Genomic DNA, 15,411 nt, shown 5'->3' with positions numbered 1-15,411 from the left:
CTGAAAATAAAATGATGTCACAAGCAGTCATTTGGGGGATCATGGTTGCAGGTTCCAAAATGTCAGAATTTGGTGTTCTAGTCCCATACAATGACAACATTAATTTCTAAATTTTCCTTACAATGAACTATATAACAGAAAGAGGTTTCATCTGCACCCAAGCAAACTCTCAAAACTGTTTTAAAACAAATAGTGCCACCAAGTGATTACAGTCATGGAAAATTATTGCAACTCAAAAATACTTGGCTCAAAATCCTAAGCAGTAAAAGTCAAGGTAATGAATTTTATCCATTTGGGGACCTTCTCTTAACCTGTGGCAGTTGCTCTATACATGGGCCTCCACATAATGTTCTTATTGTAATGCTTAAACACTCAATAATCATAGAATCTACTGAAAGAGTATCATTTGCACAAATTCTTAAGTGGCTTATAACACAGCACCGATGATTAATGGGGAAGCATTAAACAGTAGAATGACTGGAAACTTTCCAATCAGCCTTCCACAGTGTATGCACTCCTAACAAATTTCTCATTCTTGAAACCTAGAAAAGCCCAAGAAGGAATTATATATTTATCTAAACCACAAGGCACTCAGTAATGAACTAAACTTTCTATACATTTGTGGTTTTTTCAAAAGAGAAAAACTTATTTCTCAAGACCATTGAACACAAAGAAGCAATTAAATACAAACCAATTTGCATAACCAACATAACATTTTCTGATTAAAAATCCAAACTTTTCATACTTAAAAATATATTTGTCACTGAGGAAAAAAACATTTGCAAAAGAAAATAAACAGCACAAATCAATTTTCCAGGCAAAAAGTGTAGTCAAAAGTTTATTGTAAATGATAGCCCATCATAATACCACATATAAGGACCAGCAGATAAAATCAGTTTCTCTTTTCCCAAAGGTGCCTCTGGGCATTTAGTCTTGAGGAAATAAGCAACCAAAGTAGTGTATGCTTTCATAATTTTCTTTGACAGGATATTCCTGCCTCACCGTCAATGTTCTTTTTAAATATTAGAATTGCCCAAACACACCTCAGAAGGATCTCATCACTTCTCTAGCAAAGGCATCATCCATGTATAATTCTGAGACGTGGCTTTCCGCCCTTGTCCAGATAAACTCATCCTACCGAAAACACGAGCTAATCTCAGAAAACATGACAAGACCCCCCCCCCCACTGTTTTAACGTGGGGACTATTACTCACTGGCATGCATGTCCTTCATCCTCCACCGCCTTGCCGAAGCCCCAGGGAACGGAGAAGGTCTGCCAAGTTTCTCCTTCAAGCTCCTCATCCATGGTAGGAAGCCAACACAGCCTAAAAGTTAGAAAGGAAGAACCCTGTTCTTTATTCTTTTATAAGAACAACAGTATCTGCTAGACAAGAGCTAGAGGGGAAGGAGAGGGGAATCAATGCCGGGAGGCCAATCATATTTCATCACTCAGCTACTTGGAAACCAGATATGCTTAAACGGTCACGTGCTTTGAGAGATTTGAAGATGCAAAGGACGAGTAGCTGTGTCTTTTGTAAATTATTAACAGGGGCTTTTTTTCCCCCTGACCATGAGCAAAGAGGTGCAGGTTACTCATTTAAGAAAAAAAGTGAAAAAGCAATCAGGTTTGGCATGGAGCCCAGAAGCTGATGAGCCAAGAAACAAGATTTCTGATATTCTATCACTGACCCCTAGGAATCAGGACAACCCAGTGCAGTTAGAACTGAAGTGACATTATACTGGGAATCGAGTGGCACCTTCTGAAGGGCTGAAGAGGCCGTAACGGCAACTCCAGCATCTGCCTCTAATGAAAATGAGTATTTGCTCCTCCCCATCTAAGAACTCACTGTGGGATCTTTGGCGCCATGAGCTGGACTGAAGCCACCTGCACACAATTCTCCCAGCTCTCCTAGATTTTAAAGTGCTATTTAACTCCTCTCGTGGCTTTCCTGTTTTTCCTTCAAATTGGAGATTTAACATGTCTACCTTAAAGCGACTTGAAAGTTGCCAATTTCAATGCTACAGCCTACCCAGCGATTTAAACTCAGTGGGAAAATGCTGGTCCAGAAAGCATTAGCTTCCGTGACATAGACAGTGGGGCTCTGAGGGCACCCTGTGTTGAGCGGTATGGAAAGACTCTTTTTCTCCAGATGACAATTTCTCACACTCCGCATTATTGGCATTTCGGGCTGTACACTGGGGGACGTTTGGCAGCATCCCTGGCACCTACTCATTAGACACCAGTAGCATCTCCCTAGTGGTGACAGCCAAAAATGTCTCCAGACATTTTGGGAAAATTTCCTGGGGCCAAGAGACCAAAGGGAATGGCAACACCAGTATTACAAAAGTTTGTTAAGGGAACTTACAGACAGAAGCAGCGTCCTGAGAGGCAGCAAGATGATAACCCTCACACCCAAAAGGCAGTGGGGCAGGCTATATATAGCCAAGCGGCCCGTGCTAACGCAGGTGGCTGGTTAGCCAAGTGGCACGGGCTTGTTAAGAGCTGCACGATCCAGAGCAGCAAACAACTAAATGGGCCCAGCTATCTACGCAAGAATAGCCCATTCCAGTGATATGCGCCCACCCCTCCTGGGGTAAATGGGTGGTCAGCTTGTTTCTTAAAATCAGTCAGTAAAGTACCATTTAAGTACCATTCCACCTAACACGACATTGCCAAATATCCCCTGGGAAGCAGGATGACCCCTGGTTGAAATCACTGCTCTAGACTCATTTCTTTAGTGACATGTTTCAAAAGAGGAGAAATGTTATTTACACTTGAGATAAGATCACAACCAAAACAGGTCGTGGGTAATAGTGAATGCTGTGGGTTAACCATAGGACCAGTTTGAGTGGTCAAATGGAGACGTATTTAAAGTGGGAAATATCAGTTCTCCATGGACATTTGCCAAAGTGCTCACTAGCTGTGACGGTTGATTTAAAATAAAAAAAGATTTTGTTGATTTATTTTTAGAGAGAGGTGAAGGGAGGGAGAAAAACATCAATCAATTGCCTCTCACACACCCCCAACTAGGGACCTGGCCCACAACCCAGGCATGTGTCCTGGTGGGGAATCGAACCAGCAACCTTTTGGTTCACAGTCCAGCACTCAATCCACTGAGCTACACCAGCCAGGGCTAGTTACATATTCTTTATTTACCTTGCTTTCTGTTATGCCATTGCAAGTAGGGTTTGGTCTGGCAGACTATCCTGAGCTGATCTCTGACAGCAAAACAAATCAAGGCAGAGATAATGAGGACAGAGGTTCCCTGCCTCACCATGTAACCTTAATCCCAGTTGGGATGTTTCCTTATGTGCCTTAGGGTTAGTGCAAAAAAAGTCTTTTCAATTAAAGAACATAACACAGATCTATTTAAATTCAACACTGACAAAATCGGCAGATGCTTTTCAGGAGCAAAAGTGCGGCTTGGCAAGTTCACAGGTGATGGTGGACGTCTCATTAAGAATGGCATGTCTAAGGGAGAAATCCAGCAACAAGGAAAGTGTCTTGAGAGAAGAGCAGCCTTTAGAGCCTCAGAATTTCCTTTCAGAGTAGGAGTTGGTGTGAACAAAAGGAAGACGAGTTGTTCCTCCTGTGGTTCAATTTGTCAGCATGGTTGTCTTCCACTCCAGGGCTAATTTCTGGAATTTGGTATGGAGGGGTCAATCTCAGAAGGGCTTCAAGGTTCCTATGGGAAAAAATGGGCAGGGAAAGAGTGGTGCTTTTCCCAATTTCCGTTGGGCTAAGAAAGAATAAAAACAATTTTTCATAAAGCAGAATGGTGTTTTTTTTCTTTAAAGACTTTATTTATTTATTTTTAGAGAGAGGGGAAGGGAGGGAGAAAGAGGGAGAGAAACATCGATGTGCAAGAGATACATATCAGTTGGTTGCCTCTCGCACACCTCCAACTAGTGATGTGGCCCACAACTCAGGCAAGTGCCCTGACTGGGAATCAATCCAGCAACCTTTTGGTTCACAGGCTGGCATTCGGTCCACTGAGCCAGGGCAGAATGGTGTTCTGAGATGGGCAAACTGTGTCCCTGTCTGTGACTTAAATTATGGGAGGCGGAAGCTGTCTGCCTTGGGGAATGTCAGGGTATTCAATGGAGCCTGGGCGGGGAAGCACTCTCCACTTGAGTGGTAGTCCTCAAAACAGGAGGTACAAGAAGTAAAACCTTGCCCTGGCTGGTGTGGCTCAGGTGGTTGAGCGCCTTCCCACAAAGCAAAAGGTTGTGGGTTCAATTCCAGTCAGGGTACATGCCTGGCTTATGGGCCAGGTCCCCAACTGATCAATGTTTTTCTCCCTCCCTTTCCCTTTCTCTAAAAATAAATAACATCTTTAAACAAAATAAATAAAATCTATTTCTCATCTATTTCCCATATTTATTCCCTGATTCGGTGCTGTGGACTTTCTTTTCTGTTTTTTAACTACAAAAAACTCATTTCTTTTTTTTTTTTAGGTTTTTTCTCATTTCTTAACAATGTTAAAAGCTCCCAATCAGAATACTGCACTAGTACATCCTAGCTGGATACCACAGATTTTTTGAACACTTACTGAACAAAATGTTCAGTGGCAAATGGGAAAGACTTAGATCATATGTTGCTTATATGATCTCAAAGAGCGTATTCTCTCAGACACAGAGATGATAAACATCCAAGAGCAACAGATTTGAGATTTCATTTCCTGCTTTTTTGTAAAGTTGGATTATTTTGCCTAGTTAAAAAAACTAAAGATACTCTCTAATTGAGTGACTTTAAAATCACTTATGAACATCATCACCGTTTTTGAGTGGCCAACAGGAAAATCAGATTACTATTTTATAGTTGTGAAAATAATTTCCTACTCCTCTAAAGAAGGTGCTAAAAATTATTTAGTTATTCAGATAGAATCTTTTTTTAAAAGGGTTTCATTTATTTATCTTTAGAGAGGAAGGGAAGGAGAGAAATATCAATGTATGGTTGCCTCTCGTGAGTCCCCTGCTGGGAACTGGCCTGCAACCCAGGCTTGTGCCCTGGCTGGGAATCAAACTGAGCTACACCAGCCAGGGCTTCAGATAGAATCTTTAATTCTAGGTCTAACATTCAAGGTCTCTGCCCATCTCTTCCTGCCCTCCCTTCCCAGCCCTTCCTCACTCTGCTTTCTCACACTTTCAGTGCCCATTTTCTTAAAGAATGCAATCAGCTCTTTATGATTTTCCACCTCAGACATTTGTTTTCTTTTCTCTCCCACTAGAACACCAATTTCCTTCTCCCTGACCAAAATCAGTCCTTCCTCCAAGACCTGATTGACAGCTGACCTCCTGTGATGCCTTCCACTTTCTGCAAGAGACTAACTCTTCCCACCTCAGTACTTGAAAAGGACCTGGTGCCTGCATATAAGCATGTATCACACTCTGCCTTACACTGCAGGCAAGTGTATTCAATGTTGCTAACTCACTTATTGTTCTAGGAGGCTTTCTATAGATCCTTTAGGATTTTCTACATAGATGATCATGGAATCTGCAAGTGGACTCAGTTTCACTTCTTCTCTTTCCCATCCCTCTCCATGCCCCACCTGAATGTACTGGTTAGGACCTCTAGGGCAATGCTGAACAGAAGTGGTGAGAATAGAAATCCTCATATAGCAGTAAAAGGAATGAAGTACTAAATCTGACAAGCTGGGGGGAGGTCTGCCTGGTGGCTCTTACAAATTTGGAGACCAGAATAACCACACAGGATGGTCTGAAATGAAAACGTCTTCACTAAAACTGAGTCATGGCTGATAGTCACACCCAAGGCTGGTATCTTCCTTGACAAAGGTCTGTCTTTTCCTTAACCAAGACTGTCTATTGTCTTTTTGCCTCTATGATAACAGACCTTTGGAATGTCAGAGTAATCTCCTTTCTCCAGACCCCTAATGGTACCATCTCCCCCCAGAGCACAAGCCCACAGAACCCCTCACGGTTATCTTGTTCCCACCTACCACCTCTATGTGCTGTAGATAGATGTTCATTGTTAACCATCCTGTACACACCAAGGTAAAAGAGGTATTATCTGTCTCTCTGGTTTACTCTTTATCTGATCTCAGAGGTTTCCTCAGTTTGTTTTCTCCCACCACCCTAATCTACCACCAGTGGATTTCATTTAACCCTCCTTACGCCTCCAACTTTGATTGTGACATATAAACTAAACTGCAGAACTGCCATTTTCTTAATCTGTTGACATTTTGCTTCCCAGCAATTGCTGTCAGTTCAGCTCAGATGAACTCATCAAAATCCTCTACAGGTTTGGACGTTTCTGGTCTGATGGGGAAAGCATTCTTAAGTCGTATGAGGAGTTGATAAACTGAACTTTATCAACATTTCTAAAGTGCAGTGTTCAACAGTCTTTGATATAGGGAAAATATTTGTGTGTTTCTGTGGAGCTGGATATTTTTTGAACAAATTTTGCTGAAAACTTGAGGTCCTAAGCTAAGAGCAAGACTTGGAAAGGCAATTTAGAACTGAATAGGCACTGAGAACTCCAGAGAGATTTACCTAACACTGGTGATTACATTTCAAGGGAAAATGGGGAATGAGGAACAAGACCTTGAAAAGATTTCATTATATTCCAAAAGGTAAGAGTGAGAACCCAGGATCTTTTCATCCCACCTCAAAGGTCCAAAAGTTTTATTCCTTCTTTTTGAGAGAAAAGGGGGAGAGAGTGCCTTTTTCTCCAGTACATAAGCACAGAAACTCCCTTTTTCTCCATTTCTCAGCTATGGATCACCTGGCCCTTCACAGAACAGAGGTTTCCATTTGGCCTTCACCATGATGCCCCAAGGGTAAGGGATGGGGCAAGGGGCTTAATGTAGTGATTATCGTGTAAATAACATTAGTGGCAGTCTGTCTCAGAGTCAGAAAACCTCCCTGGGCACATTCAGGATATAATTAATGAAGATGAATATTAAAAACCCAACAAAAAGACCCTGGGTTTTGTTTTCTGCATCTTCCTGCATGAGGCTATAAAGGAAAGGCCCTGATTTTCTGAGAAATGACAAATGCCCTCAGGTCAAAAGCAGCTTCGACCTGGCTGGTGTACCTCAGGGCCTGCAAACCAAGGGGTTACTCATGAGATTCCTTGTCAGGGCACATGTCTGGGTTGCAGGCCAGGTTCCCAGCAGAGGGTTCATGGGAGGGAACCACACATGGATGTTTCTCTCCCTCTCTTTTTCCTTCCCTTCCCCTCTCTCTAAAAATAGATAAATAAAATCTTTTTTCAAAAGCAACTTCTGTACACATTTACCTGCCATGTTCCTCATTTTTTCCTTCACATTTTTCTTTTCCTTCCTTCTTTAAAATATTTTATTTCTCTTTTAGAGAGAGGGGGAGGGAAAGAGAAAGACAGGGAAAGAACATCAGTGTGTGAGAGAAACATCGATTGGTTGCCTCTCATGTAACCCCCCACTGGGGACCTGATCCACAACTCAGGCATGTGCCCTGACTGGGAATTGAACCGGTGACCCTTTGGTTTACAGGCGGGCACTCAATGCACTGAGTCACGCCAGCCAGAGAAGAAAATTTTTTATCTTCCCAAAGCGAAACTTTGTCTGCATTAACCACTAACTCCATATCAACCCTTCTCCCAGCCCCTGGTAACCTCTATTCTACTTTCCATCTCTATGAATTTGCCCTTTCCACATTCCTCAGATAAGTGAAATCCTACAGTATTTATTTTTTGTGTTTGGCTTATTTCATCGAACATAATGTTTTCCAAGTTTATCCATGTTGTAACACATATGGGAATTTCATTTCTTTTTATAGATGAATAATAATATCCCATGTATGAATAGAACATATCTGGTTTATCCATTCATTTTCTGATGGACATGTGGGTTGTTTCCACCTTTTGGATATTGTGGCTAATGCTGCTCTCAGTTCTGGTGCACAAATATCTGTCTGAGCTCCTGTTCTAATTCTTTTGAGTACGTACCTAGGAGCGGAAATTGCTGGGTCCCACGGCGCCCCTGTGTCGAGCTGTGTGAGGACCTGCCAGACGGTTTTCCACAGCAGCTGCACCAGTTTTTATTCCCACCAGCAATGCACAAGGCTTTCAACTCATCACATCCTAGCCAATACGTGTTATTTTACGTTTTCCTTCCCTTGTGTACTTTTGTTAGCTCTTCGGTAATTTTAAGCTTTCTAAAACATATTTTATCTACAGAATTCATCTGAATCATTGACCTTGGCCACCCTCAGAAACAGGAGACCTCCTTTTATTTCTGTTACAAATTTCCATGACAGAACCGCGCAGACGTGGTGCAAGAAGACAATAAGCCCCAAAGAAATAGCATTGGTTCTCCAGCATCAGGGGGAACTTTTAGTTTTGATAGACTGCTAAGAACGAGGGAAACTTTAATTTTACATTAAAACTTGTTATGTTGAATTCCTAAGTACAATTTCAGTGCTTCTCCATACACAGATTTCTGCCATTCCATTGTGACTGACACACTGTTAACACAGAATGACCGCATGAGCTCTAGCAAAATGCATCATCCACAGAGTAGAGGATTTTAAGTCGAAACCACTGTTTGGACAACAACCTGCTTAGTGTTTTGTAAAAGTGGTTTTCCCCAGTGAAAATGAAAGCTGACTCTAAGGAAAGCCGAGGAAATGGTGGTGCTACTTTCCTGTTATTGACATGCTATTGCACATATTTCTATTTCCCTTTATTTTCTCTGTCAGTGAGGAAGGAATTATCACATGGCTTGCTGCAGATAAAGCAGATCTTTTCACCTTCGAATTTACAATTAGAAATAATAAGCATAAAATGAAATGTTATCTTTCCTGCAGAAAGAAAGGGAAATGCCACTGAAAACATAAATCGATTATTCTGATGAAATTGAATGGGGAAAATTTCCTCCAAACCATTTCGCTCAATCTAAATGCTCCAGTGATATTATTCAAGGTTCAGATAGGCTGGCTCTTAAGCAAATTAGCTTTGAACACACAAGTGGCATTCCAAAACCTGTCTAGGCATGAAAGATTTTAGTTGGATTGTACCTGCAATAAATAAGGGAAAGATCAGAAAAACTCATTATGACAATTCACAAAGCAACTCCTATTTTCTATGCATCTATAATCAGACACACCATTGCTTAAAAAGGCCCCGTGCATTTTCCAGTGGGCACCATTTTCCATAAAACTCATAATGCCAGAATTTCATATTTCTATCAGTCTTCCTTCCTTGTCATTCATTCACTGTTTACTGAGAACCAGGAATGAGGCAGACACTGTGCTAGGCAGTGGGGCTGGAGAAGTGAATAACGTCTGGCCAAATTCAGTGACTTCAGCGTTTCCCTCCCCACAATGTTTGAGACTGCTGTTTGCAGTTTTATTGTAGCTGGTTTTTGCCTCCCTGCCTGAGCCTTTGTACTAACCATTCCTTATCCACAAGCTCATACCTATCTACTATTTGGTTCTCAACACCTCTTTTTCCCTGGGCACTGGTATTTAGGTCTGCCTCACAGCCTCCACACTCTGCATCTTGTATGCCAGTCCCCATCACCCTGCTTTCCTCCGCTCTGATTCAGTCTTGCTGCAATGCCCAATGCTCCCAATGAGCACTGGAATTGGGAATGATGGATAAAATACAGGGATCCCATTATAGTGGGATTTTGAATAAACAATGAAATTTCTAGTATAAGTATATTCCACATAATATTTGGGATGGGATATACTGATACCAAACTATTATTTGATATTATCTGAAACCCAGATATAAGTGGCAGTCCTGTATTTTATTTGCCAAATCTGGTAACCCTAGTCAGGGCAAATAAAATACATTCCTCAACGTGTGCTTTCTTTAGCTCACATTTGGCATTAGCTGGGGATCACTCCTTGGGATTTTGACTCCCTTGCACTTCCAGCTAAGCATATTTTGGAAGCCAGATGAAGACCTCTGGCAGGGAGAGATAGATGCTTCCAGCAAAGCCAGCGGAAATGCTCAGTGTCAAGGGGATATGACCAGGCACTGCTGTGACAGCATCTGCCACAGTGATATCTCTGGATCGGAGTTTATTTAGGAGTCAAGTGTAAGCCCCCAAATCATGGCAAGTAAGAATTGGGAAAGACTTCAAAGATAATCTAGTCCAACTCCCTTATTTCATAGATCAGGACGTTATGACTCAGAGTTTCTCATCCAAGGGCAAAGAGTGTTACCTATTGGCAAGTCCAAGATTCTGTTTCTACTATTGTCAGGTTGCCATCAAACAGTGGCGGGTGGTTTGCAAAGAATTTTCACATGCCATAAACCCTGGTCCTACTACTCGACACCCAAGGGAAAAGCAGTGATTTGCGTTTGGCTATGAGTGGGCCAAACAGCAGACTTATCTGGGCATTAGGTAGATGCAGAAGGGACCCTCTCTTTGTGAGCTGAAAACCCAGTCTCCTGCTTCAGTCTGGGAGGCACAGTAGGATATAAATTAGGAATCGAGTCTCTTGCATGAGACCTGATGGGTTGCCCAGTACCAGCACCACATCACTGCACTTTTTCTGCTCCCCATCCTCAGTCCCACAAGGGGCCTGGCCTTCCCCAGTGGGCACTGAGATCCCATATAAAGAAACTTACCTGGAGGGACATGGAGCTTTTCCGGGCCATGCCAGGCTGGGCTCCCCTCTCCACTCTCCCACTTCAGTACTTTTCCAGAGGGGTCCCACACAAACCTTAGAGGCAGACAGAATCCTTGCTCTGATTCCCTTCCGAAATTGGGGTGAAAACCAAGTGGGATCGTGTATGAAAGCTCTAAATGTCCGTATATTTGTAATCTATAAAAGATAACATATAACCCAAATATTTCACCTCCTAGTACAAACTGCCACATGGAAGGGGCTCTTAATGAGTGAGGGTACAGTCCCTGCCATGCAACTTTTTGCTTATTATCGAACAGAAAAGTTTAATGTATTCTACTTTTTTGGTTCAGTTTGTTAGAAAGTCCTGACTACATGATTTGATTGTAATGTTCATACTCTGTGATCTGTGACATAGGATGCAGTCAGTAGTAATAGGAGTAGCTAAGGAAAAGGATGGCAACTATGGGAAGAAATAGCCAATGCAAATTTTATGGCTTGAATAAAATATGTACAAATCTAATGATCTTGAAAAGGTATCCATGGGCCTTTGTTTGCTTAAGCATTTATAATGTAAACCCAAACAAGAAAACCAATCACAGCCCTGGCTGGTGTAGCTCGGTGGATTGAGCACAGGCCTGTGAACCAAAGCATCACCGGTTCGATTCCCAGGCAGGGCACATGCCTGAGTTGCGGGCCATATCTCCAGTATGAGATGTGCTAGAGGCAACCACACATTGATGTTTCACTCCCTCTCTTTCTCCCTCCCTTCCCCATCTCTCTAAAATAAATAAATAAAATCTTACCAAGAAAAAGAAAACCAATCAAGATAAGCAACTGATTCTAACTTAATGAAGACAAGATTTTCTTCCCAAACCAGAATTTTTTCTCCTGCAAAATGTAGCAACTTGTAATTTTCTTATCTGGCCCATAAATGAATTCACAACAAGTCAAATTCAGCTGGGATTTTAGTGTTATATTTAACACCATTTTTCACTTCTTAACTCAATATACCACACATAAAGCATTATAGATTGTAAGTGAACCCACTTATCAGAGTTACTTTACAAGCTCTTTATGTTTATTTTAGTCAAGTCCTTGGGGAAAGCAGTGGGAAAGTACTAAACAGCATAATGAGTCTATTGCTCTAAGCACTTAAATACCAAACCACAGAGATGAACTCACCCTGGAATGCTCCACATGCTTTCAAGATATATATGAACCTTTCCATCCACTTAAGAGAAGCATAACTTCTCAAAAATCATACATTTTCTGAGAAAACAATGAGTGCAACATTAAATCTGCATCACTTTGAGTTTCTCTATGGACATAGTGTCTTAGGTTCCATAAAATCCAGATGTGAGCTCTGAAAGGGGTCTTGGACATCACTGAGTTCATTCAACTCATTTTATGAATGATAAAAATTAATGCCCGGAAACATTAAGTGATGTTCTCCAGTGCAGGGCACGACAAACTTTTCCTGTAAAGGGCCAGATACACACCTACTCAGCCCTGCCATTGTAGTATGAAAGGCAATACTTCAACAAGCGAGTGTGGTTGTGTCACAATAAAACTTTATTTACAAAAACTGGTGGGGCCATAGTTTGTCAGATCTCGATCTAGATTGCACAGCTAAATAATGCCAGGGACAGGCCAGACTCAGCTTCCAAGACTAGCTATGCTTTTTTTTCACTTAACTAATACCTGCTAAGAGTCCACTGAGTGCCAGACACAAGGCAGGATGGTAGAGCATTCAGGTCCAGTTGACTGGCTCCAAGTTCAGACTGTAATAATCTATCTAAAAAAAATCTCCAATTGGAAATCAAATTTCTTTCTCTTTTTAAAAGATTTTATTTATTTATTTTTATAGAGAGGGGAAGGGAGGGCAAAAGAGAGGGAGAGAAACATCAATGTGTGGTTGCCTCTCACGCACTCCCTTCTGGAGACCTGGCCCACAACCTAGGCATGTGCCCTGACTGGGAATCAAACCAGCGACCCTCTCATTTGCAGGCCTGTGCTCCATCCACTGAGCCACACCAGCCAGGGCTGGAGATCAAATTTCTGATCATGAGAATTGTCTGTTGATGCAGAAACTTGATCTCCTTTAGAACTAATAGTGTAATATAGCCGCAGTTGTAGGTCTCTGTTCTCAAATGAACAGGTGGCCTGCAAATTTTATTTTCAGAAATGAGCAGTCAGGATTTCCAGGACCAGAACCCGTACCCAACGCCTGAGTCATGAACATTTCTTCCAAGGAGTTCTTACAGCATTTGGCTCACCCTACAAGTGCCCCATTCTTTCTAATACAGTGTCTCTGCCAAGTGACATCTTGGGGAGGAACTGGTTTCAGATACAAATGAGAAGACTGGATCCAAATGGATTGGCTCAAGTGAAGCCGAGGGTCAAGAGAAAGGTTGAGTCATTCTTTGAATCTTTCCACAAGTATCTACCAGCTCTAACTACATTCTGGAGATACAGGGGTGAGCTGTAGAGACAAGATCCTATTCTAGAGGGGTTTCAAGTTCGAGGGGCACATTAAACAGATAGTAATACATTTTGAAAAAAGAAATAAATTAAAGGAACTCATGAAATAGAGAGTGACTGATGACTGTGGAGAGAGAAAAGGGGACTGTATAAAATGCAGTGATCGGAGAAGGCATCTTCAGGAGAGTATCTTTTGAGCCAAGTCCTATATGATGACAAAGAGCCATCTCCGGAGGGATGACGATAATAAGAACCACCAGTTCGTGTGCCCTGAGGCAGGAACTTGTCCGGTGTGTTCAGCATGGTTAGACTGGAGCAGGTAGGACGGTGTAAGATGAGGTCAAAACAGAAGGCAGAGGTGGCAGCAACCCCTGGCCACAGTGCCTATGAGTCAGTGTTTACAAAGCACAGTATGTGCTCCATGGGGCACAACCTAAGATGACCCACTGGGGGGCAGGATAAAATATTAGCACTTTTATTTAAAAGTGGTTTTTGTCCAAAATGATAGGAAGGAAATTAAGCTTTGCTAATAGGTCATCTGAAGCTTGCCACTGGGGCCCTGACTGGCGTGGCTCAGTGGGTTGGGCATTGTTCCACAAAGCAAAAGCTCACTGGTTCGATTCCAGGTTAGGGCACATGCCTGGGTTGTGAGTTCAGTCCTTGGCTGGGACGAGTATGGGAGGCAGCCGATCGACGTTTCTCTTTCTTTCTCCTTCCCTTCCCCTCTCTCTATAAATAGATAAATAAAATCTTTTTTAAAAAATGTCTAAAGATTGCCACTGCTGCTCCTCCTCAGTCAGAACGTCTGAAGGTCCCGAACCAGGTATGCTACTGGAAATTTCTTGAGGGAAGATAGTTATCAAAGGGTCTGTGAAACACCTGCAACACTTTTGTTCTGATGCAGCTGATATATGCCTTACTAAGTGAATTTATGGTTTACATCCCTGAGCTGCAACTAAATGAACCCTCCACACAATACGTGAATGACTTTAAAAGCTCTGTGCCAAAAACCCCCAAGAACTGGAAGTAATCCAAATAATGCAAGTCCAGGAGAGAAGCAAGAAAGTAGTCACTTATGTTTTTCTTTCTCATAGTTTGACCTCTCAAACAGCAACAAGTCCAGGGTAAAAACAATGATCTATCAGGGTGTCCAACCTTTTGGTGTCTCTGGGCCACACTGGAAGCAGAAGAGTTGTCTTGGGCCACACATTAAATACATTGCGACATGTAATCACACAAAATAATCTCATCGTGTTTTAAGTAAATGTATGATTTTGCGTTGGGCTGCATTCACAGCCATCCTGGGCTGCATGCGGCCCATGGGCCACAGGTTGGACACCCCTGATAATGCATCGTCCTTCAGTATTTAGACGTATATACATAGACATGTCCTTACAGGGTGGGCAAAAGTAGGTTTACCATTGTACTGCAAATAAAGAATACAATAATTAATAAACAATAATACAAGAATAACCTCTGTTTTGCATACTCACAATCTACTTTTGCCCACCACTGTTTATCCAGATATAACAATATAGGCATATAACTGAAATAAGAGTTTCTCAAGACAATACTTATTAGTAATATACTCTAACATTTTCTCTTCTATTTTATTAAAAATTTATGTTAGTTATTATTAATGCAATCCATTAATAGGTTGTGATATGAAGTTTGAAAAACACTGATATAATCAGTTCGAAGACGAAATCAGCCACATGAAATAGAAATTAAGAAGACCATCTAAATATGGATTCACATCCATTATTATTCATCCACAGTCTCACCACTAACGTGTATTTCCCCCCTTAGAAATTGGCTAATGGTAACATGAAGTCATCACAAGTTGTAAAATATTTTAAAACTAAAGTCCAGACCATGAAAGCAAACCACTACCATAGTTTTCAGTAACATTAAAAGCCATGAGACAACCCTTAGTCCATTACTTTACAAAATTTTACCAAACTTCATGCACATTTAAAGATCTCTTTTAAGAGCCCTTAAGATATTGATTCATATAGTATGATTCATATGATTAATTCATATCATCTGAAAATATAGGTGCATGCACAGACACATGCAGTCTTACCCGTTTCTGCTAAGGTAATATGTGAACAAACGAGCATGGAGACCACCACTGTAAGGCACAGAATTTGTCTAGCCCAGACCATCAGTAGCCAGCAGGACCCTAGAACTGAGAGAACTGTGCTCTTTCCCCCTTGTTTCTCCTAGTATTGCTTAAACTCAGTGTTCACAGTCCTTTATTACCTGAACTAGTAGCCTGGAAACTGAACTTACTAGTGAAGTCCTTCTCCCCAAAGCAAGTGATGGATGGACAGAAGACAT

General features: G+C 41.7%; 1 long non-coding RNA gene across 1 annotated transcript in view; it reads right to left on the bottom strand.

Annotated features, from left to right (window-relative positions):
* Positions 1-1,220: 1,220 nt before the first annotated feature.
* Positions 1,221-15,411, bottom strand: part of LOC118987285 (uncharacterized) — a 60,642-nt gene continuing 46,451 nt past the window's right edge. Inside the window, exon 4 of the long non-coding RNA XR_005066530.1 lies at positions 1,221-1,325. This is a non-coding gene — a long non-coding RNA (uncharacterized LOC118987285). The remainder of the gene's footprint in view (positions 1,326-15,411) is intronic.

This window comes from Sturnira hondurensis, unplaced genomic scaffold, assembly GCF_014824575.4.
Source record: "Sturnira hondurensis isolate 20B ecotype Veracruz unplaced genomic scaffold, ASM1482457v3 Scaffold0005220, whole genome shotgun sequence".
Classification (NCBI taxonomy): domain Eukaryota; kingdom Metazoa; phylum Chordata; class Mammalia; order Chiroptera; family Phyllostomidae; genus Sturnira; species Sturnira hondurensis.
Note: the sequence above shows the minus strand (reverse complement) of the source record. Positions and strands in the feature narration are given on the sequence as shown.